This window comes from Calypte anna, chromosome 1, assembly GCF_003957555.1.
Source record: "Calypte anna isolate BGI_N300 chromosome 1, bCalAnn1_v1.p, whole genome shotgun sequence".
Lineage (NCBI taxonomy): Eukaryota > Metazoa > Chordata > Aves > Apodiformes > Trochilidae > Calypte > Calypte anna.
In genome coordinates, this window is record NC_044244.1 from 190,106,125 (window position 1) to 190,131,448 (window position 25,324).

Here is a 25,324-nt window from a genome sequence, read left to right on the forward strand (position 1 = left end):
TAGTTGTCCCATCATTACTTTAATTCAGTGGAACAATTAGCACATACCTTCTGACATAAACATAGATTATCAACTCTTAATTCAGGACTTAATACAAAAAAAGATTGGGTTCACATTTCTTTCTACAAGCTGGTTCCAAAAAGGCATGAAAAAAATTCACTGGTTACATAAATACATGGACTGGCACATCACCATACAGACCACATTTGTTTTAAAGATCTTGTTTCCATAGCAAATAGTGAAGGTGGTTTCAATTTCAACTGCAACAAAATGTGGTTTTAATATCTGGTTCTAATAAAACAATACTCTGACACTTAAAGATCTGTGTTAAAAAGTAATTAGCAGGCTGTTTGAAAAGCATTTAGAAAGCTTATAAATAAAAATAGTTTGCAGTAGCTGACTGTCTTTCTAAACAGTGATTTAAAAAATAAGTAGCTCAGTGCTTACATGACTGCAAGACATACTGGGTTCATATTACACTAAAGGAAGATAGATGCATCTCAAGAAATGTAATATGGAAGACATGTCTTGAGATTTATTCCTCAATCTTCCTGGACACAGATTAAGTGGAGTTTACACTTTTCTAAAACAATCTCAGAAAATAATTTTACTGAAGATCTTTTATTTGCCTTGTTTGCTCCCCCATCTGTAAATGAATGTGTGAGCTCCAGTACATGGGTCTGCAAAAGCCATCACTTCATTTACACCCACCACAATGAAGGGCAATGCCCAAGTGCCATTCTTCTTCAAGAGATGAAGTGAACCTCATACAATCTTTTGTATTTCCCAAAATTGGTTTCTTTCACCAACATTTTTAAGGATGTTTCATCGGAATTGAGCATTCTGTCAGTACAGCTAAGCTGCTTTTGTTTCTTTTGAAAACCACTGGTGTGTGAGACTTTCTTTTCACATCTGCTAGTAAAAGATCTCAATACACTTGTACTCACATCGTTAATGCCAGATGTCAAACCCATTCAGAAGCAAGGAAAAAAACACAGCAACAGCAAATCTAGTACCATAGATGTCCTCCTATGGGGGACTCAGCATGTCTCTCATGTGCTGAGTATCACTAAGAAGATTAACACTAAAATTACAGCTTCCTACCCAAACAGCTGGGGAGAAGAGGCCACCTATAGCCACTAATGCCCTGACAATGACAAGGCTGGAGAAAAATTTATGGGATTTTTAATTATGTAAAATCCAAGAAGATTCTTAAAAAAGTTAATCTTTCAAAAGATTGCTCAGACTCAAACTCACTGTTGGTGTAACGTTTAAAGTGAAAATATTTCAAGTTTGTAAACTTGACAACTAAGCGTGAGTGTGTTAGGATTCAAACCAGGCAGTGTCTTGCATGGAAGATGAACAGAATGAAACTATTCAGAAATTTTTTAACACCATCATAAAACCTTAACCTCTCACAGACTAATGATAAAAGTGATCAACCTAGGAAAATATGCTCAGACTTAGAATCTTAATTTATCTGTAACAATTCTGTCACGGACAAACTTCCACACAATCTTCAGCTTGCAGCTTCTTCCTTTCTTGTGCAGACACAGGCACAAAAAGAATCATCTGCCAGAGACCACCTGGGTCATTTGGTTCTACCTAGGACCTCTTGAAGCAAATTGTCCAGGGCTTGCTCCATCATGGTTTCATCATCTCTAAGGATGGACAACAACTTAGACCTAACAACTTTTGGTGTCTACCAACAAACTTTTCAGTGACAAGTTTACGGAAAAGCACAATTTCCAGTGACCTCTAAATTCCCTGTGCTTCCTAAAGAAGCACAGTCCAGTTCCTCAATTTCTCCAGAAGCAGTGGAAATGCTTCATGCCAGCCACATGGAAGGATGTCCTTCCTTCTGCAGCTTCTGGCTATGACAAGCCAAGCCACATAGAAATCCTGAGAGCATCCTGCTGCCATTCAATCTGTAAAGGTTGAATATGGAGGAAGAGGTATGAAGGTGGAGAAACTTAAAATAGAAATTAAAAAAAAAAAAAACCTCTACTTTTTAGTCAATGGCAAAATCAATCATACTTGATACTCCAGAGAGAGCAGTGGGGAAAAAGCTGAACAAATGAAGAATAGCACAAAAGTAATTGAAAAAGAACAATATGCTCTAATACCTCGTATGCTTCCTGAAATTCTGTACGAGACATCTTGCTGAGAGCAAAAGGATCCCTACAAGGTATCAGATGTACTTTGACTAAAATCTAGTTTATTGAAAATATGCCTGATATAGTAATGGGTTTGAATTTTGAATCTATCAAAGTTCTCAGTACAACAATAGCCCATAGTGATGCTGCATAACATTCTCAGTACAACTTGTTTGAATATTGATAAAGTTTGAATCCATCAAACACAAACATTAGAATCTCAAATAATTTTTTTAAAAGCACTAAGTATAGTGAAATAGGAAGTTTAATTAATTGGATTAAATCTGATAAAAACATGCAGAGCACTGCTCTGTTGCTAATTAATCTTTCAGCACAGGCAATGTAATAAAGTAATTTCCTGGATTTCTTCAGCAAGAGATTTCTACTAGAAAAGTTTATAAAAAATTTCTAGGCACCAAGTCAAATCTTTACTACTGCCCCCAAAAAAGAGTTTTCGCAGCTCTTTTTATTCACAGTTGACATTATCCTTGAGCTGAGACACCAAGTTATATGCCATTTAGCATTAACTTTAATTGTCTGGTTGTAATGTCAGCTCTTATCAATCCTTTAAAAATTTCTAAAATTCTTGTATATGTTTATATCAGGGATTTGTCCACTGAATGTCATGGGGTTTTTACACACAATTGTATTGATTGCTTTCTAATTTAAAAATATAGCATAAATACATGATTTTTATGTGCAAAAAATATTTAAATAATATTGTGGTTTATGTTAGGATGTGCAACTGCAACTATGAAGACAACTGATGGGAAACATTTATCCCCATACCAGGATAACCAATTAAAAAGGCAAAGCTGACCATTTAAGAAATAATAATGGTGCTCCCAAAGAAACTGCCAGCTAGGAACTTAGGGATTTTTTAACTAATTCTGCCTCCATTATCATGAAATATTTCATTATAAGCAGATTTCTGTGAAGCTGTAGAAATTTAAGATTTATTTGCATTTATTTGCATAGGCTTAGGCAATGACTTTAGATACTTTTCTTCAGATATTCAAGTCAGAGGTCCATAGGAAAGTAAATTGTCAACACATGTTTTTAGTGATCTCAGTGTAAAATAAATGTGTTGCCAAACCCATAGTTAACAAATCCTAAAACTGCTCTTCATGGAAAGGAACGTATCCTGTGTTACATTATATGTGAGGTGAAACAGCAGCCTCACGTATCTTACCACTCTAAAGTTGTGAAAGCTCTAATGTCACCTGCAGACAAAGATGACCAATTGTTCCCCTTCCAAGAAAGCACTTGCTTCTGTTAAATTCCTTACAAGTAGGCTACAAAAATTAAAAAAAATTGAAAAAAAAAATTAGAGAAACCACCTGTATGAACCCGAACTAAAGTGGAAAATAATTGCAGATTATTGATGGAAACTGTAGGAAAAACAGCAATTAAAAAAAAAAAAGTGCTTTAGAGTCCAGATGTTTTACAAAAGTTAAAAGTGCAAATGCAAGCAGTGGGGGGGAATTGCTAATGCAAATTAATTGATTTAGAAATCACCTGTCAAATTTTAACATCTACATCTAAATGTGTACTTAAAAAAATTATTCTAATTAAAGAATTAATCTGTCCTGAAAGGCACAGATTTTTGGAAGCCATTCACAGCAACTGACAGATATAATTAAAATGAAAATGTTGTAATACCACAAAAGACATTTCACTGCTATGAAGTTTGCTGATCTTGGCTAAAACAGTTGGCTGACAGCCCTGGCCTGTAAAATCTGTATTTCTTTACAAAAACAAGATTATTTTTAAAAAGGTTATAGACAATCTATCTGAAATAATTGGTAACATTTTTCAATTTGATTACATATTTTAAATCAACGATTCTTATAGCTCTTCCTTATCAGTTAACCTTCAAGCAGCTTTTTTAATTGAGGGCTATGAAAAAGGGATTTGGTGAGATTCAGAAGCAATAACGAGTACGAAAATGTACAAGAAGCTTCTGAAATCAATTTCTTTTGCTAATGTCTGTCCACAACATTTCAAGTGGAATGTAACCATCTCCATCTGAACTTTAAACTAAATGACAAGTTTAACTGATCAGCTTATTTATTGTTAAAACTCCTGACTAAATTACAACACTACCAGTAGAGAATGTTACCATTCTTCATATATTTTATGAATTTTTTTAAAAAAATTAATTATGTTAAAATACAACATTGAAGCAGAACTGATGCTTTTAAAGAGAGATATATTAAATCATTCCATTTCAAAGGTGTGAATTCCATGTACCTCTGTTTTTTTTTAAGTAGTCTGAAGGTCTGCCTTGGTAACTGAACCATTTGAATTTTACTTGTTCAATGAGTACCACTTGACAGCTGTGAGACACAAGCACTTTCCATTCAGTCATTATCAGATGAAATCACTTTTTACTTTTACCTTCTGTAAAAGCAATTTAACAATTGTCTACAACAGCTAAACTATTTAAATCTCACCATTAACTAATTAATTACAGACCATTATTAACTTGCACCCATTTTCTGAAACTTCTCTGATTATTTTTAATTTCTCAGCTTTCAGAATGTGCACACTCATCTCTGTGTTCCATAGTATTTTATTTTCCTTTACCTCTGCTTACTTATACTACATTTGTGCACCTTTAATAGAAGTATAATACAATTCTATTCTACAATCACATTTTACTGCCTATCCCAAATTAAAAAAAAGATACACAGAAGGAATACATGGATACATAGCTGCAATATTCACAAGCACCATCAATTAGCATATTGTGGGGTTATCTTATGGAAGTTTTGAACGTGGAAGAGAATGGCAAAATCTGTTCTGATTTATGGAGGAGGAGGAAAAACCAGCCTGAAAATTACAGGGTAGAAAGCACATAAAGCACATGCATGGTTATATATCTTACACAACAAAAAGTACTAACTGAAAATGGTTCTCCTTTCTGAAAATAATAAATGTATGTTGAATCCCTAACTAAATTTGTAGTAAAAGTCATTGATCATATAGCATAAATAGATCAGTATTGAAAGTAAGATCAATAGCACAGGTAACTCTTTTTCAGGTATATCTTGCTTCTTCCTTAGAGGATTTGTAGATTTGTTGTGTAAACATAGGTTCAAATTTACACACAAATATTTGAACAGTTCACTGCAATTTCTATAACACTAACAAATTCCATTTGTTCATTGAACTGAATCTGCACTTTCAGAGTTAATAAACTCTCTTAGGAATTAATTTACCTCTATCCTACTGCCTAACTAAACTACCCTGACCTTCATAAGATCCAGAAGGAAATACACATCACAGAGATGGACTTTCCCTTTAGCCTTTTCTGTGTCTCCACTCCCCTTGCTGCAGACAGGCTCAGGATCCTCAGCCTCTCCTTAGAAGAGCTTTAAAACTTTCAGCTGCAGAACACACACTCAACAGATGAACCAAGCACTGTGTGCTGCCAAGAGGATGAAATAAAAGCATTAGTATTTATTTATCATATTCTGAATGCAGTAGTCTGCAGTCTTAGTATTTCTAACTTTTCCCAAGATTATGTTTTTTTTTTCTTCTTCTTCTGACTTTTTCTCTACCTGTTCTCCCTTTCCTTCCTCCCACCCAAACTTCCAAATGCTTGGTATTAAATGGATATTCCTGACCCCAGAAAGAAACTGACTTTCACATTTTTCTAGTTTTCTCTGCAGAAAGGATTGAGCAGCTCAACATCACAATTAGCTGAGCATCAGGAAGCCAGAATAAAAAATAAAATCCAGCAGTATCATGCTCATGAACTGAAATACCCACAAACCAGGCCAGCAGCCAGCATGGGAAACTGGAGAAATAGGCTATTTAATCTTCTCTGCCTTGACAGAAATACCAGAGAAAGGAGGTCCAGGCAAGGCAACACCACCAGCACTGAGCAGAGGTTTCTGCATCTGAGAAGCAAACCACCAAAGTCAGCTAAAACCTTGCTCCTTCCTGATCACACAGGAGGAGGACAGAAAACAGCTGCAAGCCAGCCTGCAGCATGCACATGACAACTGTCAAAAATGGTTTTGATTAGTAATGGTGCCAGACAGAATAAAAGACAAGAGCTGAAAGACCACTCTGACCAGCCCAGGAATACACGAGTACACTCGCACGTAGCCAGTGCTCCCCTTGGCCTTAGGGCATGGAACTCTTCAGATTTCCAGCTCCAGATTGAGGAGCACAGGCACCCATCCATCCCTCACCTCCCCAGTGAGAAGACTTCCCACCTCCCACCATCCTGTTTGAAATCCATCCACGGGGGACATTTCTGCTGCCTGGTCAGGAGCTGCTGGAACAAGGCACAAAAAGAACAGATCTGCCCAAGCTGGATGCAGCCATCAAGTGTCAGGGTAATAGGGCAACACTGCCCTGAGACCACTGCTATACTGAACACCAACACTATATAGAATCATTGAATGGTTTGACTTGGAAGAGACCTTAAAGATCATCTAGTTCCAAGCTCCCTATATGGGCAGGGACACCACCCACTAAACCATGTTGCTCAAAGCCCCATACAACCTGGCCTTGAACACTTCCAAAGAGGGGCAGCCACAGCTTCTCTAATCAACCTGTGCCACCTCCAAAGTAAAGATTTTCTTCTTCTATGGCAAATCTAAATCTACTCTCTGTTTGAAACCACAGCCCTTTGTCCTGTCACTTCAGACCCTGATAAGCAGTGTGTCCCCATCATCCTCATAAACTCCCTTTAAGCACTAGAAGGTTGCTACAAGGACTCCCTCAAGCCTTCTCTTCTCAGGCCTGAACAGCCCCAAGTCTTTCAGCCTTTCCTAACAGGAGAGGTGCTTCAGCAACTCAACCATTTTTGAGGAACCCATAGTTCCTCAGTGAGTTACTGGGACAACTGAGAGCAAAATCCAAAGAGCCCTGATCTGTGTTCTCCACTTTAAACCTTGAAAAACGGCAGATAAAAATGGTGTCACACACTCAGTGACACCTTCAGCCTCGTAATGTAGGCATTTTTGTTTCAGCATGACCACTAAATTAATGAGAGCTGCGTATTTAGACAGCTTTATTTCATATAACCCAAGAATGTGTTCTGGAATTTCAGACTAATCTTCATACAGTCATTTACAATTCCTTTTTCTGCTTTCACTGACCAGCATTTCTTGCTAGCATGAACTCTGAGTGGGTTCAATTCAGTGCATTCCCTACAAACTTTACAAGATTTATGTTTAATGTGTTTCACAACCATGGTTCTTTTTCTTTAGGGGGATTACCTCATCTTTTACATTTCCCAGTGGTAGCAATTTGAAGTAGCAGCTCTCAGTATTTGCAAATGGAACAAAAATTTCTTTGTCTCAATTGGTTTGCTTCCATGTACTGTAACTTACTCATGGAGTTATGAGTTAAAACTAATACAAAAAACATTTTCAAACAAGTGATTTATCATCACTCTGCTATAAACAATAAGTATAATAGACTACATCTACTTCGGATGAGACATTCAACTCACTTACCAAGAATATTGTTTAAACATGTGTATGTTACACATCCTTTCTGAACTAATTAGAAACAGAACACACAGGTTAATTCATTTTTGGTGCAGCTTATAAAGACACCTCTCTCCTCTGCCTAGAAAAGTTTCGCTCCTGTTGGACAAGAGCTAAATTGTTTTCAAAGAAGTGTATGTATAATTTGATGATGACCTAAAAAAAAATGAATTGGTGTGATTTAAGTCATCACATACTGTAGTCCATTAAAAAATTTTTTTTAAAGTCAAACAAAAATCAAATACTTACAGTAACTGATTAATATACAAATTAATCAGCAAGAAATCAAATTTGAGAATCAAATTATGTATTTTTTATATGAAGAATGGTAACTAACTACCAACATTTTGTAGTATTCTGCATTATTTAAAAACTTATTTTTCTTTTAAGGAGATCTGAAAGGAGGACTTAGAACATTATTTTGAGAGCTGGCAGAATCATTGGTAAACATCTTCCTGTTCTTGAGAAAGCTGTTTTTATTTTGTCCAAAAGTAATTTTCACTTGAAGGCTGATGCTCAACAGTGCTTTCTACAAATTTGTAACCAAATCAATGTCAGATAAACTGAAGAAGCATCTTTCTTGGAACGGAGGTTTCAGAATGGCTGCCTCCCACAAGTCGTGTGGGGCCCATTGCAAAGCACACTTGTATACTGTTTTCTCTTTTCAAGGAAGGCAGGAAGTTTTTATCATAAAACCAATCTCAGAAGGAAAGCCACACTTCTCCTTTATGTACACTATCAGAAGGGCCACATCTATTCTGAACACTAAGCCTGTTTACAGAAGCTGCAGTGCAGTTGTACTCCAGAAGCCAGGCTGGTTAATCATCAAGGTTTTTACCTAACACCTACCCACAATCATGAAAACATTATGAAAATATGCAGCAGCAAAAGGTAGTGAAGTCTGTCACATCTGCTCAAACAAAAGGGTGAGAACCATCACTTTGATTCCCTCAGCTAAAGAATTCTGAATTTCCCATCACACAGCAGAATTCACTCATGTAGAGTAACACCTATTAAAACACTTAATTTCTGTCTCTCCATCACACTAGGAGATGGGTATTCCTCTTTTCTGCTCTTCAACATCTTCCATGTAGAGAAGGCAACTGGAGTGACTCTGCCAACTGATGAATTATCACAGTCAGCCCAGCAGCAGGACTGATACCAAATGTCATAGCAGGAGAAAGTAACTCTGGGAAGCTAAATTAGCAAAATGCCCTTAAAAATCAAGGCATCCACCAGACTCAAACTCCCTGAGCCACAATCTCCAGGCTCTAAAAAACAACAGATCCAAAGAAGTTTTCAGCCAGACCTGCTCCACAATATTGCAAACACCAGGATTACTGTTGTGAATCGTCTTTAACACAACAAAAAATGTTATCTGGTGTGTCACTACCTGGTAAGTGTTGCCAACTAGATCTGTAATTCTAAGAAGCCACATTTTTACATAAGGAGAAAAGTTTAGCCTACCCCAAGGCAAAAAATGTGAGACTTGATTTCAAGTGTCTCATAGGACATTTCCCTTTCATGAAAATGTGGATGATTGTCATAGACAATAGCAAAAGCAAGAACTAAAGCAACATGGTGATTACAAGGTGATCAACATCAGGTCTGTAAAATCCCTGCTTCACTCTCTAAAATTTGAAAGGCAAACAATAATCAAAGAAGAATTGCAATGAGAGCACTGGTAAAACAAGTAAAAAGCAAAATGCACCAACAAAAAAGAAAAAAAAAACAAAACAAAACAAAACCAAAAAAACCACCGAAAGGCTGTTTAAGAAGCAGACGTTTTGCATGTAAAAGTTAACAGAAATTTTACTACTTACTTAAGTAGAAGAAATGTTAGCTCACAATGTGGCACTTTGAAAAATCTCATACTATCACACTGACCAAATTATTCTAGAACAAAATGCTTCACTGGAATTATTGCTTTATGCATGATGAATTAGCACTATTAATTGTAGGTTTGTATATTCTGTGAAAATAGTCTGTTTTGTTCACAAATGTGTTTATGAAAACAGGAAATTTGCATGTATCAGTGCACAACATGTGACATTCACACAGAGCAAAGAGAAAGCAAGAGATCTTTAAGCCTGCCAGTGAATTTGTACATTCCTTAAGATGTCACAAGAAGCAGCACCAGTAAATCATCCCCTAGATTTCGCCAATCCAGAATCTGCAGCATGGTCCTAAGCTACTCCAAGTGATTACACAATATTGGAAAAGCAATGAGGACATGGCTTGAACTTCAATTTAAATTTAAGTCCAGATTCTTGCTCCTCACCTTAGAGGCAGACAAACCGCTGTATCCCTTCACCAAGCCACTTTATTCAGCCTATGCTTACCCATTCTCTTTCTGTTAAACATGTCAGGAAGTTAAGAAAATGCTGTACTGATTTTAAAACTCACAACAAACACAAAAATAGAAACAACTAGAAAATAACAAGAAAGAGAATTTTTGACCTGGAGCAAACCATTCACTTATTCCTGGCCAGGTTTAAAGGTGCCAAATACATGCAGTAGGTCTGTTACACAAACTGAACTGGATTGCGTTGAGAAGCTCATTCGTCTGAACATCCTGTACGTTAGCACAGCCAAATAATAGCTCATACCTCTTGGGGAAAAAGTACATAAATCACATTTACAGAAGAAGGAACTGTAAAAGGAATGTAGCAATACTAAAAACAATTTAGAGACTGTGGCAGGCAATCAACTAAGCCTAAAATATGCTGTGCTCTCCATCAAATGAGCAAATGAATCCTCATAAGTACAGAACCATTAAATCAGACTGTTTAATGTCTCGTTTAGGCTCACACTTCAGAAATACTGCAAAACGTGGCTGAAGAAACAATGACCATGTTTTGCAAACTTTAAAGGTAGATAACAACAGGCTGACTATCCCATATCAGGCCAGGTCTTCACTACAATTTTTGTCTCTCATCTATCAGATGTTAAACGTCTCACCTCTTCACTGACATAATGTACAGGAAAAAAACATGGAGCTGAAGCTGCTATAACTGACAGGCTCCACTGGCATTTGAACTATTTGCACAATCAAAACATCAGGAAAACTGTTAGCATGAATTGTCAACAATATGATGCTCCCCAGATGCAGGGAGCACCACAGGTTTTCCACTACCATACACATTGATATGGGAACACTTTCTGATAGTCAGCTCCTACATTCGAAGGAAAAATTACCATTTTTACACAAGCCTCCAGATTAAATGGCTTCAGCAAGAGTAGAGAGGTGTGGTTTTGTTACAAACATAAGTCTTATCAAAGGAAGGAGGACATGTCCACCTGTGTTAAGCCTTGGTTTAAAGGCCCAGTAGCTGTTTAAAAAATAAGTTACTCAATCAGAAGTTTCAAAGAAAGGCGAGTGGGAAATGTTTGCCATCAGGCAAAGGTCTGTTAACAAAACAGCCACCAAATGGCTAGTACAAGCTGCAAGCAAAACCATTTTCATAGAGCCTGAAAAAGACCAACCCCTCCTCCCCCTGACTGGAAAAAAGAGGTGGCATTTCATGTTTTTAATTGTTTTGACTCCTACCACAGAGGGTCCTTCTCGCTTTCTTCCTATACACCAAGCTTTCACCTCCACAATATAGTACAGCTGGCAGGCATGGCAACACATGATCCTGAACAGACAGACCCCATCACAGCTTCCAAAATGCACGTGCCACAGAAACGTGGAGACATGAATCGGATTTAGGCTTCAGAAGTTGGTGGAGTCTCTGTGGCTGGCACCCACAGAGCCAGAAACACGGAATGAATGGATCCCTCAGTGTTTCATAGTAATTAGGTACATTTCTGAAACCAGCGCTTCAATTGCTTCGCCTCCCCTAATTGAGCACAATGCAAAACACTTCCCTGAAATGCCAAACAGCAAATTTAACAACCTTATAAAAGAGCCAGGAATACAGATTCCTTTTTTTTTTCCCTCTCCTTATTAAAAGAAAAAAAAAAAAAAAAAAAAATTCTTGTCACTGCACAAAACAGAGAGCTGGAAAGTATCCAAATCTGCTCTGTAAGTGTGGTTTTATTAGCCCGTGGTTGTTAATAAATATGTTGCAAACGCACTTATTCCTGCTTGGGTGGATATAAAGAAACAATTGTATCACTCTCCTTAGAATATCCACAATATACTCTAGTTCTTCACTTTTTTTATCCTAGTTACACTGTTTCCTATACTAGTTTACCTTAGCAACTGACATTTATTTGGTCCATAAATTACGCTAATGCAGTTAAGTGCTCTTTCATAAATTTTACAAACACGTCACTTTCAGAACATAGACTTCTATTAATTAAAGCCATGCCTACACAAATCTAACATTTCCTTTAAGGCTGTTACGTGCTGTTAATTCTGGAAACATACAGACAAAGGCTTTCTCTCCCCTTTCACCAGGTGTGCTTTTAAAGTTCACATACACAGACAAACATTTATTTTTTCAGTGTGTATCTTACTGCCAGTGTGCCACAGCTCATAATGCACAATGTTTTATAGAAAAGACTGCCTTCCAAGGGCTTGGCATACAAACTAGATACCTTCAGTAAGAGAAACTGAATTTAATTCCTAACAATTTCCACTTCGATTCTATTACTGCAAGACTTTCATTACCTATTACTTGTTAGAATCCGCTTTAGCTATTTCTGACTTCAAATGTTAGTAATTTTTAGAGTAAAATTTTACATCCATAATGGATGCTCAGAAGAAAAAAAAAAAAAAAAAAAAAGCTTTGAGGGACACAGAGACAGATAGGTAAGGTAAATACTAAGGTAACTTCAAATTTATAACATTTTTTTATGCCTAAGTTTAGCTTTAAAAGGGGAAAATAGAGCTACTGTTGTCAGTAACTATTGCAATAGCAATACTGCACAGTAATACAGAATCATAGGATGAATAGGGTTTGAAGGGACTTTAAAGATCAAGATCCAACCCCTCTGAACCAGACCAAGTTGCTCGAGGTCCCATCCAACCTGGCCGTGAACGCTTCCAGGGAGGAAGCATCAACAACCTCCCTAGGTGACTTACTAACCTCACAGTGAATAAGTTTTTACTAATATCTAACCCAAATCGACCCTATTTCAGTTTAAAACCATCGCCCTTTGTCCTGTCCTCCCCCACCCTTCCCCCCAAGTTTTCCTGTGGCCCCTTCAGGTACTGGAAGGCCTCTATAAGGTCTCCCTGGAGCCTTTTCTTCTCCAGGCTGAACAACCCCAACACTCTCAGCTTATCTTCATAGCAGAGGTGCTTCAGCGCTTTGATCATCTTTGTGGCCTCTCTCTGGACCCTCTCCAGCAGGTCTGTATCTTTCCTGTGCCAGGGGGCTCCAAATCCGTACAGAGTTTTCCAGGTACAAGAATATATAAATAAACATATTTTATAGGAAGATATGGATGATATTCATGACAATACATGTCATATGCATTTAGTATGCTATTCAGGCGTATTTCTCATCTAGTTGCAAATATTTTCGTATCTGCTGTGCTTTCTACAGGAAATTCTTTGTACCAATTCACAAGAACAACTTGAGGTGCTGCACGCCCTGCCCTGGACCCACATCCTTCCCTCATACAAAGGCTCCAGGCTCCTAGCACATGCACCCTGAGTTGAGCACCATGAATAAGCCCATCATAACCAGCACCCAAGATCTCACTGAGTGCCTACAACCCCAAACCAGCTCGGACAGACTCTTCCAGCTGCTCTGGTCACTGCCTCGCCATGACACCAGGGCCAGGTCTGCACGTCCACAGCCTCCCAGGCATTCCCATCCCAGGCAGCAGGAAATGTTGCTCATGGGCATATACAAACTCTACACAGGCATTTAATCTGACACGACATCTTTGTGAACAATTTAAGCTAACACAGCAGCACTTATGCCACAGTAAAACCTTAGAGATATGATAAATAATTTACAAGAGCAGCGCAGTCACTACCAGTGTTTGTTTTCTCAGTGGTCTTTATTAAACCAAATCACTGGGATTAAAGCTACTGCAACAAAAACTGGAGACAGACATGAGTGGGTTGACAACTTTTCTGTTTGTTTAAGCCAGTCTTACTGAGGAGACTCGAGTTAAATATGACCAGAAATAAATTTGTCATAATACAATTTCAGTTCCCAAATATCTGGAAGCAATTAACTTTGGGAAAGTTTCAAAAGGGCCACCCAGTAATAAACACAAAATAATTTGTGTCTGCTGTCTTGTTTGGGATAATTTTTTTTATTGCTACCTCAGTTTCAGATGTCAGAGTAATGACTTCCACATTCCGATTAAAATGTGAATTGAATCCATATGGAAAAGATGCTCAAATGCATCAAAATCAAAAGAACTCCCTTACTTCTAACTTCTACACAATGAAGTTTACAGAGCCTAACATTTTGACAATTCTCAATTTAAATTAGGAAAAATTTTAAAACTATTGCTAATAATTAGATATGTAATAGGAGGCCATCATAACTCCACAGAAATGTCAATACAAGCTATTCAAATTACAGGTCTCTGGCAAAAATACCATTTAACCCTTTGAACAATGTCATAATTGCCCAAATTATCTCATTTCCTGTTATAATTATTTAGGAAATACATAGTATTATGACTAAATAATGTTCTATACTTTCGAATATTTAAGAAGATTCCATATACAGCTTATTTATCTTCCTGCTTAAAAGCACATTGAGGAAACCACTGGGACTCAGAAGTACTTTAGAGAAGAAGCTTTTCCCTCCATTCTGCAGTCATAAAACCATTGCCTTTCCTCTCCCTCCAGCCTGAAAAAAAGAAACAACTCTTCTAGGTATTTCTAAATAGATAACAAAGAATAAACAGTAGGATTTACAGGCAGAACTGCTAATGGTATTAATGGTCCTTTAAAATGTTCCAGTATTTCTTAATATTTCTTTTTTAAAAATATATCATTTCTGCCTATGGCAATCAGCCAGGTCAAATGCTTTTAAACTTGTCAGGAGGGTAGGGGAAGAGATCTGCTTTGTTTGACAAAAAAGTATAGAACAATTACAGTACCAGGTCTTACTAATCAGGTTGCTAATAAGCTCCCCTTTCTCCATCCACTGGAATGGAGACTTCCACATTTGTCAGAGATACAACCTCAGCCACAGAGAGAGCACTTTGATTATCTCTATCCAGTAACGAAGGATTTAGTAAGGTAACAGGCAGTCCTCCCAGGCATTTGGATTGACAGGAAGCTGAACATGAGCCAGCAGTGTGCCCAGGTAGCCAAGAAGGTCAATGGCATCCTGGCATGTATCAGGAACAGCATGGCCAGCAGGTCCAAGGAAGTGATTCTGCTCCAGTACTCAGCACTGGTGAGGCCACACCTCGAGTACTGTGTCCAGTTCTGGGCCCCTCAGTTCAGGAAGGATATTGAGGTCCTGGAGCAGGTCCAAAGGAGGGCAACCAGGCTGGTGAAGGGACTCGAGCACAGACCCTATGAGGAGAGGCTGAGGGAGCTGGGGCTGTTCAGCCTAAAGAAGAGGCGGCTCAGGGGAGACCTCATCGCTCTCTACAACCCCCTGAAAGGAGGTTGAAGCCAGGTGGGGGTTGGTCTCTTTTCCCAGGCAACTCTCAGCAAGATAAGAGGGCACGGTCTCAAGTTGTGCCAGGGGAGGTTTAGGTTGGATATTAGAAAGAATTTCTTTACCGAGAAGGTGACCAGACATTGGAATGGGCTGCCCAGGGAAGTAGTGGATTCTCCATCCCTGGAGATATTTAAAAAGAGACTGGATGTGGCACTCAGTGCCTTGGTCTAGTAACTGCAGTGGTAGTGGATCAAGGGTTGGACTTGATTATCTCTGAGGTCCCTTCCAATCCAGCCAATTCTATGATTCTATCCAGCATCTCTGCATAACTGGGTGCTAACAACAAATGCTGTGTCCAGAGATGTCACCAAACACGCTCTGAATAACACCATGTGGCTTCTCTCCATTTTCTTTTACTTCCTGCCACCAGATGCCTGGTTTTTCCTCCATAAGAGAAAAAGAATTAAGCACAGCAAAAATCCTGCTTCTACACGTTCCATGTATCATTGCACAGACAGCTGGGATAATGAAAAACAAATACACAAGGAACAGGCTACACACCCAGATGCAGTGGGAATTGGAGCAACGTGCTTCAGCAAGCTCTCAGCCTGCCTGGGGTACAGTAACTGCTGGAATCATTTCCCAACACACACCACAAAACACCTTCCTGCTGCTGGAGTTTAACTGGCCCCAGGTATGAGACTCACATTGCCAGATTTAGATATATAAAGCCTTTGAATTCAAGATCCAAAAGAGGATGGAGAAATATCTGTATTACACCCGAAAACACAAAAACAGCCATAACAAAAGAAGTCCATGACCCAACTGGCTCAGTTCTTTGTCTCTAATAACCACCATTTATCAGTGCCTGAAAACTACCTTCCATGCCATACACATCAGCAAACCACGGGGCAGAGCTTCCAGAACAAGATACAGGATCACAGAATCATAGAATGCCAGGTTGGAAGAGACCTTGAGGATCATCTGGCCCAATCTTTCTAGGCAGGAAGACAGTTTAGATGTGATGGTCCAGCACCTTGTCAAGCTGAGTCTTAAAAGTGTCCAGTGTTGGGGAATCCACCACTGCCCTGGAGAGATCATTCCAGTCCAACTGCTCTCATAGCAAAAACCTCTTCTGTTGTCCAGTTATCTCCCCAGCAGTAACTTCCACCCTTTATCCCTCATCTTGTCCATATGACTTCTTGTAAAAAGGGAGTCTCCATCATCTTGTATCTTCAAATTTGACCACCCTAATTAATTTTTTTCCCTCCATGATTTTTCTTCTTGTTGTCCCCAAGAAAGCTTTCAGCATCCACACCCTCCTGTGACAATGAGCTCCTCAGTGTAGCTTTCTCCATGCCTGCATCAGTCTGTTTTGAACAGCTAACAGTGTTCTTTGGCATCCCTTTGTTCTTGCATTACAAGCAACTTCTTCATCACTATTCCTCCTGTCCACACAAACACTATTTTACATACTTGTCTCCTACTTCTTCTTAGCCATCCCTCCTCAGGCTCAGTTTACCAAGTTTAGCTCCTCCACTTACACTTTCTTCAACACCTTTGCATCCTTTCTCTCTCCACAAGGTACTTTCTCTACTTCTATTACACTTTAAAGAGGACCAGACAGCAGACAGTAGTAAACCTGTCAGCACACCCATGATTTGTAGAGTGGTGTGATTATGATTTTTCTGTTTTATCCTCCATTTCTCTCCCAGTCACCCTTAATACTAAGTTAAGGGGCTGGGGTGGGCTTAAGAGTTTCAAAGTCTTGAAGTGTCATTTTCTTCATAATTCCAGCTTCCTGTCCCTCCCAATAACAATTAAGACTCCAACCCTGTGTATATTATTAAGGATTTTTCTCCTCACATGCATTACTGTCACTTTGTCAACACTGCAGTATTCTTGCAGTCTTCTGCAGGTCTCCAGAACCAGCTCTCATTTTCACAATTCTAGATAAATTATAAATAGTAAAACTTTGTCTTCTCAGTTTCCTCTTTTCCAGACCATCTATGACAATGACAATCAGTGCTCTTCCCCATTATCAATATTTTGGCATAACTGTGTGATCTTCCTTGTTGAAGACCCAACCTGAAATTCTGTGGAAAAATTTCAAGAACTAAGAATGGAGTTAATCAACATAGTTTCATGAGAACTAGCAATTTGAAGAAAAATAAAAAAAGGTAGATTATGTGCATTTAAGATTCAGCATAAAGATGTGTATACAATTTCTCTGTATTTTTTTTACCTACAGAACAAATATATTTCATCAATTATTTTTAATCAATCAATCTTGGTATTCTCTTTGTGAACAATTATTTCTTTTTCTGACCAATTTAATTTTCCAGTTTTGTTACAAAAGCACATTAATTTTTTAATTAAAGGCACATTTTTTAAATTAAAAACACAAGTTTTGGGGAAAAATCACCACGATATTTTAAATAAACATGGAAAGTACAATATACTTTGCCCTTTATCCTTACCCTCACCTCCCATTTTCTTTCTCAGCTATCCCATAACACATAGGGAAATTCATAAGCTTTCCTTTCTGTTTGTTTTTCTTTCTGTATCACCTACTTCATTGCTTACCAGTCCCCTGACAGAAGAGGGGCAGCTGCCAGCTTTGCTCATGACAGTTTGTACACCTTCACCACTTGCAGTCTTAACACTTCCAGCAGTGTTCACAATCTCAGTCTACACTTGCACCAAGCTGCACATTCCTGGGAGCCATGAGTGTTTTTATTCAAAAAGTTGCTATTTAAGACTTGAACCTGGACATCGAGGATTATCATTTTGCTTAATTCAAACATTTGTCAATATTAATTCAACAGCCAGGCTAAAAATATTTCAGGAGACAAATAAATAACATGGGGGCTGTCAGTTACTGTGTTTTAATGAAACAAATTTTCTCTCAGTATTCTTTTTATCACTCTTAATAGATTATTAAAAATATATATTCCTAAAGCTCCCTGTGGTGTGGGGGTTTTTTTCCTCAAAATTCAGCATTAGCACTATAACCAAACATGTGAGCTGTCTTGCTCCAAATCAGCTGTACAAGCTACCTGTAAACTCTTGGTCCTTTTGTTTCCACCCATTCCTTAAAAAGCAAGCAATTCAAACAAACACTCCATGTTCATCATGATGTTAACCCAATAAAGTTCAACATGAATATGCTCTGCAAACTTGTTTTCATTAAGGAAAAAATCTCTAATCAGGAAGACTTCCTGTTTTAAAAAAACACTCTTATTTTTCTAATCAACTGCTAAAGATCAGTGAAGTAACAGATTAATGAATTCTTTGCATTTAAAATTACAAGTCAAAATTTAAAGCAATGTTCTGAACACTGCATGAAGATAAACAGTATGCAACTGAGTACAAAACAGCAGTAACCAACCACAGACCAATGTCAAATTGTTATGTTTGCAAATATTTACTGCAGTGTGCTGAGGACAGAGAAGCAGACTTGGCAGATTAAAGGGACTGAAAAGGACCAAGCCTATATACTACTGCTCAAAAAAGTACACATGGTTCTATGGCTTAATTTAGATATGCCCACAGTGTGGGACCCAGATGTTCAGCTAGTTGATGACTTCATACACAAGATGATTTGTGAACTGAAAAAATGTTAAAATATAAAAATGAACATAAAGTTTTATTTCTTAGGGTATTGGGAAACACTGACTCGTTTTCTTCAACAGTTTTTTTGACTTCATGATTTCAGGAAATCTTAATCTACTTTTGCTAAAGGTCATGATGCTTCATGGCAGGCTCTACACTGGCTTTTCTTTTTAACCAGGTTGCAAAATTCCTGTACCAATAGTTTCCTAATAACACTTTTCTGTCTCCAGTTCACTGCTATTCTAGAAAATTTTCACTGCACAGGCTGAAGGTTTTCCACACCCCAGAATCAGGTCTGAGGCTTCCTTCCAGCTCCCCTTTTACAGGGAGGATACTGGTTAACACAAACCAGTTTGACCTTGGTTTAGGTTGGTGTTCAAACTACTGGTTGTAGTAACTCCATCCAGTAGCATTCCGAAAATAATCTTTCTAGTTTGACACATGTTATGTGGGTCTCCACATGCACAATACACAACCTGTATTATACACAGGCTATGGAATTCTGAGAGAAAAATTACAAATTATTGCCCATTAGTAATACTTAACAGATCAGTGAGAGGCTTTAGTCCAAAATTCATCAAAACAGGAACATCTTCAACTTGTAGTATATTGTTATTCACAAATGAAGTATAAGGACCCGGTCACTTAATCCAGTAAGGATCCTATATAGATTTTCTTTAGGGAGGAGGGGGAGGTGTCCAAGAGCTTTGTTATTTATGACCAAGGCAAAGTTCTCCAGCAAGGTTATTTACATCACTTAATTCCCATTACCTCTTGGTTTGCCACAGGCCACTCACTTACTGCGATTTGCAAGCATTAGCAAACAATGCCCTTATTCAAGCTGAGTGTATCCATTTCAACACAAAATGCTTGATATTGTATGCCAGAGTCAGGGCTCAGGACTCAAGGGGCCAGTTTGCACCCATTAACATGCTCAGGAACCTGGTTCAGCTCCCAGCAGCCTTAATGAGGCAAAGAACAAGAGACATAGAGAAGATCAAGGTTCAAATGTAAAGCAAAAGATTTCCTCAAGCAGCCATTTCTTGGGCACCACAGAATTTCAGTGTGTTAAAATATACACCAAATACAACTGCATATTTTTGTATGGAGGAATGAACGTATTTTTTCAAGCTCCTGCCAGTTTACACAAACATCCCTAAAGACTGAGAGAAAAACAGATACAAAGACAGTATGTGTGTGCACATCATGTGTGTGTCAGGAAAAAGGGAAGAGTTTCTGTGATTCTACAACAAAAAGAAAAAACCCTATGCAAACATGCATATCTACAATTTCCAAATACCTGAAGCAAATAGAATTGTTTATAAAGTATCTGTAAGCAGATAGTAGGGCATGATCTTACACATACATGGAGTGAATATTTCCAATCCAAGTGTACAAGCATTCTTTGAAATTGTTTTCAGCATGACTTTCTAAGACCTTTTAAATCAATGTAATGATCTGCAAATCAACAGAATTTTGCCTCACACATTGTACCACCAAACTTGGGAAAGACTGAAGACACGAGCTACATTACCCAAGGTTAGTGACACAAAGGATTTTATATAAATGAAAACATAATTTTTCAAGATTAAGAGACTTGCAATTGAAAATGTCTTCATATTTTACAGTACTCAAAGGCAATAAATTATTAAGTTTTATTTTGGAGAAGGGTTAAACAAATTCAGGCCATTTTTTACAAAGTTATTTAAAGTTCAGGGAAAGTCAATCTAACACATTTTACTGAAACCAATGCTCATAATTTTTGTAATCTGAGCTACAGTGGATTAATCTTTAACAAAACTCAGAAACATTGCATATGTGCCAATTCATTAGCAAAACATCTTTCTTCTCCATAGAAATACTGAACATGGAATTTCCACTTCCACACTTATTTTGACGAAGTCTGTAAATCTCCTGAGATCCTCAGTACTGAAGAGCAGCAACTATTGAAACACTTCACTGCATCTGAGCAAAGATTACTGAACTATAAAGAAACTCCTCAAAGAATCACACCACTCACATTACAAAAGCATTAAAGATTTGCACTGAAGTTGCTGTACAAGACCAAACTCCAAGGATGAAGCTTCTCAGAAATAACTATTTAACAGAATATTGTAATAAGACATGGTAAAGGATGCACCACTGAAATTTCCATGGTGACTGATGGTCTAATTTGCTGATGATTGCTCTATTGTGTGGAAAGGGTTGAAAAGACAGAGAAGATTCAGAAAAGATCCTACAGTCACACTCCTCAGTGGATTTTCCTGTAAAAATGCTATAAAAATCCGTTTGTCTTCTAAAGACAGAACAGTCTTAAAGACAGGACACTAATTGGAAAGCTTCACATGTGGACAGGGTTCAAACACTCACAAAAAACTGCCTTAAAAAAACAAGTCAGCTTTAGAGGTAACTAAAATAAATCTTACTCTGTGTTCAACTTTCCCCACATTTACTAGATGAAGTTTGATACTTCAGAATGTTTTCTTTCTGCTCTACCAAAAATTATCATAATTCTACATTTTCTCAAACAATGTTTTCATGTTAGAGCTCAGCTTCAAAAAAGGATTCTTTTTCCTTTCACTTTTCCAACACCAATATTGTTTTCAAGCTGACCTGTCTTCCATCCAGACTGACATTTACAAGCTGTGCTAGAAGTTCTCCTCCTCCACTTTTCTGACCTTATTAGAGGCATAAGGAGCATATCACAGAGAAAAGATTTCAAATGAACCACCTCCCCCTGAATACCAAACCAGTGACTGTTTAAACAATTAAAAAACTTAGTCTCAGCACTGTTTAAAAATCTGTGTATCCTGTAACAACATCATATAAAGAACTTAAGCAGCCACACATTAACATTTGGCAATTTACACAAGATTATAGCTATACACCAGCACATCTGTTATATCTGATTATAAATGAGTAAAAATATTTACTTATTTACAATAACACTTTAAAAAAAATTATACAGAGCCATGAAAAATTTTTAACACAAAAAATGCTTCTTCGAGATGTTTAAATGAAAATACAAAAACAATTATTTCAGGGTGTACGTAAAGTATGAAACAGTTTTTGTTTTGCATCACAGAAACTATGAAACTGGAGAAGCTTTCTGTAATATTTTCCAAAACAACTCACTTTTGCACAGCAAAATCTGTTAATTTTTCAACCAAACTTTTTTTTGCTCCAAAATTTTGTGTGGAACTAGCATTTAAACACTGCAAGTACATGACTGAGTTTTATTTTGACTTAGATTTCTAAAAGGAACAAAATTCTTCCTGGGCTGAAAATGCCACTCTGTTTCATTATAATTATCCTAGGAATTATGTTATCCAGACCAGGACAGGCACTAATATACTAGAAGTAGATATAGTAATTAGAAGTATGAAGGGAAGATGACTGCTAAGACTCCTGCTCTCACAAGCTTCCTCCCAAAAATGTCTGAAATCCACCCCTCACACTGTGAAAATCCTCAACTTTCTTGAACTATTGGGAAGTCCTGAATTCTCTCTTGACCCATCTTTTTGATCTATTACATCACTGCTTACATCAATTCTCAGAATCAGAAGTGCTATGTGCTCTCAAGATAAGTGCCTGGGAGCCCTTCAGAACCTGAAGCTAAGCATTACTTTCATCTCAATTACTAATTAGCAAAGAGGTAACTGTAAGTAGCCAGCTTTTTTTAGCACTTGGTGTATTTCTGATACAAATCTGTATAAGCTATTAGCTTTACCTGGGAGGTAAGTCTCAAAACTAATTAGTAATACTGACACAGATAGAAAGCCAAGCAGGTAAAGTTATTCATTATAAAAGATGAAGTTAAAGGAGCATAAAAATAAGTATTGCATTGAGAGTCCACTAAGGTTCACTGGAAGGTTCAAAAATGCAAAGCAGTTTTTCAGAGAATCAAGAGACAATGTTTCAAATGTTTTCTCTGACTGTTGTCAAATGTCCTGCTCTGAAGTGATGGATGAGGTTTCCTGAGGCTAAGATGCCAAAACCAATTAGCCATGTCAATCCACAAGGATCCAGCTGCCAGGATCCAACTTTATTACTGTTTTACTCAAAAGTGAAGACATCAGCAATGTTTAAGATCACACGACTCCTTATTTAAAACCTTCCCTTCAAAGAATTAGGGTAGAGGTTGTGACAGTGACCTTAAGTTTCAACCTTTAAATATAATGATAGAGTGCTATGAATTATCCATAATTTGATTATGTAAAGTATTCTGTTAATCAAACTAGTCTCCATTAAGCTCTATTTAAAAGAAAGACTTCAGCTCAGTTCCCTCCTCACACGGGTTTTATGCAGTGCTTATATTGAAAAGTAGCAATTTATTTCAATATTGCCTGTTTCAGTTGCCAAGCTGCCTATCCCACAGAACATGATATGTGAAAAGTATATAGTATTTATGGCATCTAATTCTGCATTCAAAAATAAAATTTTTGGAAAGTATCTTGAGCATTTGTTGACTAGAATAAAACATGTCAAAGTCTTTGATTATTTGACAACATCTGCATTTCATCTCTAAGCAAGGAGTTTGGAAATATTATCACACACTTCCCTGTACAGTCACAATAATAAACTCTAAGATTCCATGAAAGGGAAAATTTTTTCTTCTTCTTAGGTGCCTGTGGAATAGTTCTTAATATTACTAAAAGGCATTTAAAAGCACCCACTTCTTTTTTGGTAACTTTCATGTTCCTCCAAAATAATCAGAAAAAATTTGATTCTTTTCCAGTAATCTATGCTTTTGTTATCACTACATTTACAGTTCCTTTACCACCCCAATAATCAACAGGCAGATGGTATTAACAGCATCTCTTCAACCTCGAGATGCTGCGAGAATAAGACAAAGCATAACAAGGTTAAGAAGAGTTACAAGTCTTCTGAGAAGAAAAAAACCAAGTTTTCTTTTCCACATTCATATTGAAAACTGCTTTCAGTTATTTTTAATTAATTCAATTAATAATTTAATTAACAATTTAATTAATTTAATTATTTCTTAGCAGAAGTTTTTTAATTCTACAAACACATGCATATAAATACCTAGGTATTACAGCAAACTAGACACATTAGAACAGCTTAAAATTATTACAAGGTCGTTGTCAGTTATTGATTCTACCTGTCAGAGTGCAAACCAAAGGAAAAAGAGATGACAATGAGTACCAAGGAATAGGTCTCTTCTGCTTATCTAGTTATCTATAATACTTCTCGCTTCACTGTGATTTTTTTCCTTTAAGATGTTTCTAAAAAATAACATTGTATTTGACATTATTTTGCAATAGTCTAAGTGCTATTAGTGCTTGAGAATGCTATATTTCATTGCTACATAGAGCACTAAATATTGCCTACTGAAATTATATAAAAAAACAAACTATGTTTCTCATTCAAGCACAGCCTTAAGGTCTAAACATGTGATTAGCCACTGTCTTTGAGAACTGCTTGTTAAAATCTAAAGGATAAAAATCATCAGCCTTAGCTTTTTCTCCTGGGTTTGTGTCCTGGTTTGGGCACCGTGACAGTTTGGTAAGCCAGATTCCATTCAAGTTCTATGTCACTGTCAAAAAATGCATTTGTGATGCCTGCCTATCCATGCTGTGACATCAGCCATGCCCTAAGTGTCATTCTGAGACCAAGGGACTGACTGCCTGGCTTTAAACCATGAGGTAAGAATAAATTATGTGAAGCCACAGAACAAGTGTCTGATAAGCTCCATCTCAGTATGCCTTCTATGAAATAGAAAAGATGTAAGCTCTTTGCTTTCTACCTCATTTGCACTAAGATCCAGGCAGGAAAGAATCAGAAGCTATGAAAGAGGATCTCCTCCAAAATCCAGATCAGAAAATAGCAGGAAAATACCATTCCTGTAGAAAATGCAGGACTTACCAAGGAACATCACAACAAACCTGACACTGTCAGGTCCACCACTGAACTGTATCTTAGCAGAACCTTTGCATGGCTTTTAAATACCTCCAGGAATGACAAATCAACCACTTCCCTGGGCAGCCTATTCAAATGCTTGATAATCCTTTCAGTTAATTTTTTCCTAATATCCAATATAAACCAAATATCAAAATACTTGTGCTGTGCTAACAATTATAAAACCAAAAAAGTAAGATATACTATTCTAACAACAAAACCAGCCTGGTACCTAAGCTTTTTTGCCTGCAAGAAGGAACTAAGCAATGGTTTTACTTCAGCTGACACACTATTGACTGAAAAGGGGACAACACAAAGAATGATAGGGAAATCTACTGTGGAAACCACTAAAGAATAAATATACCTGGTCCCTGCCAGCTGCTGCTGGGAGGGGAGGGATGGTGCTGATGGGTGGACATGGTGACCTTAGAGGTCTTTTCCAACCATGGCAATTTTGTGATTTTATGAAAACTAAAAAAAAAAATCCAGCTATTCCTACCTTGGTTAATATGCTAAAAGAACAGCTAAGCTCCCCCATCCCATCCCAGCAGTCCTTGTACAATGCTAACACTATGAATTGCAT

General features: G+C 37.4%; 1 protein-coding gene across 1 annotated transcript in view; it reads right to left on the minus strand.

The window, feature by feature from the left end:
• Positions 1–25,324, minus strand: part of TMEM135 (transmembrane protein 135) — a 162,480-nt gene that overhangs the window by 91,950 nt on the left and 45,206 nt on the right. The gene's annotated exons all lie outside the window — the stretch shown is intronic.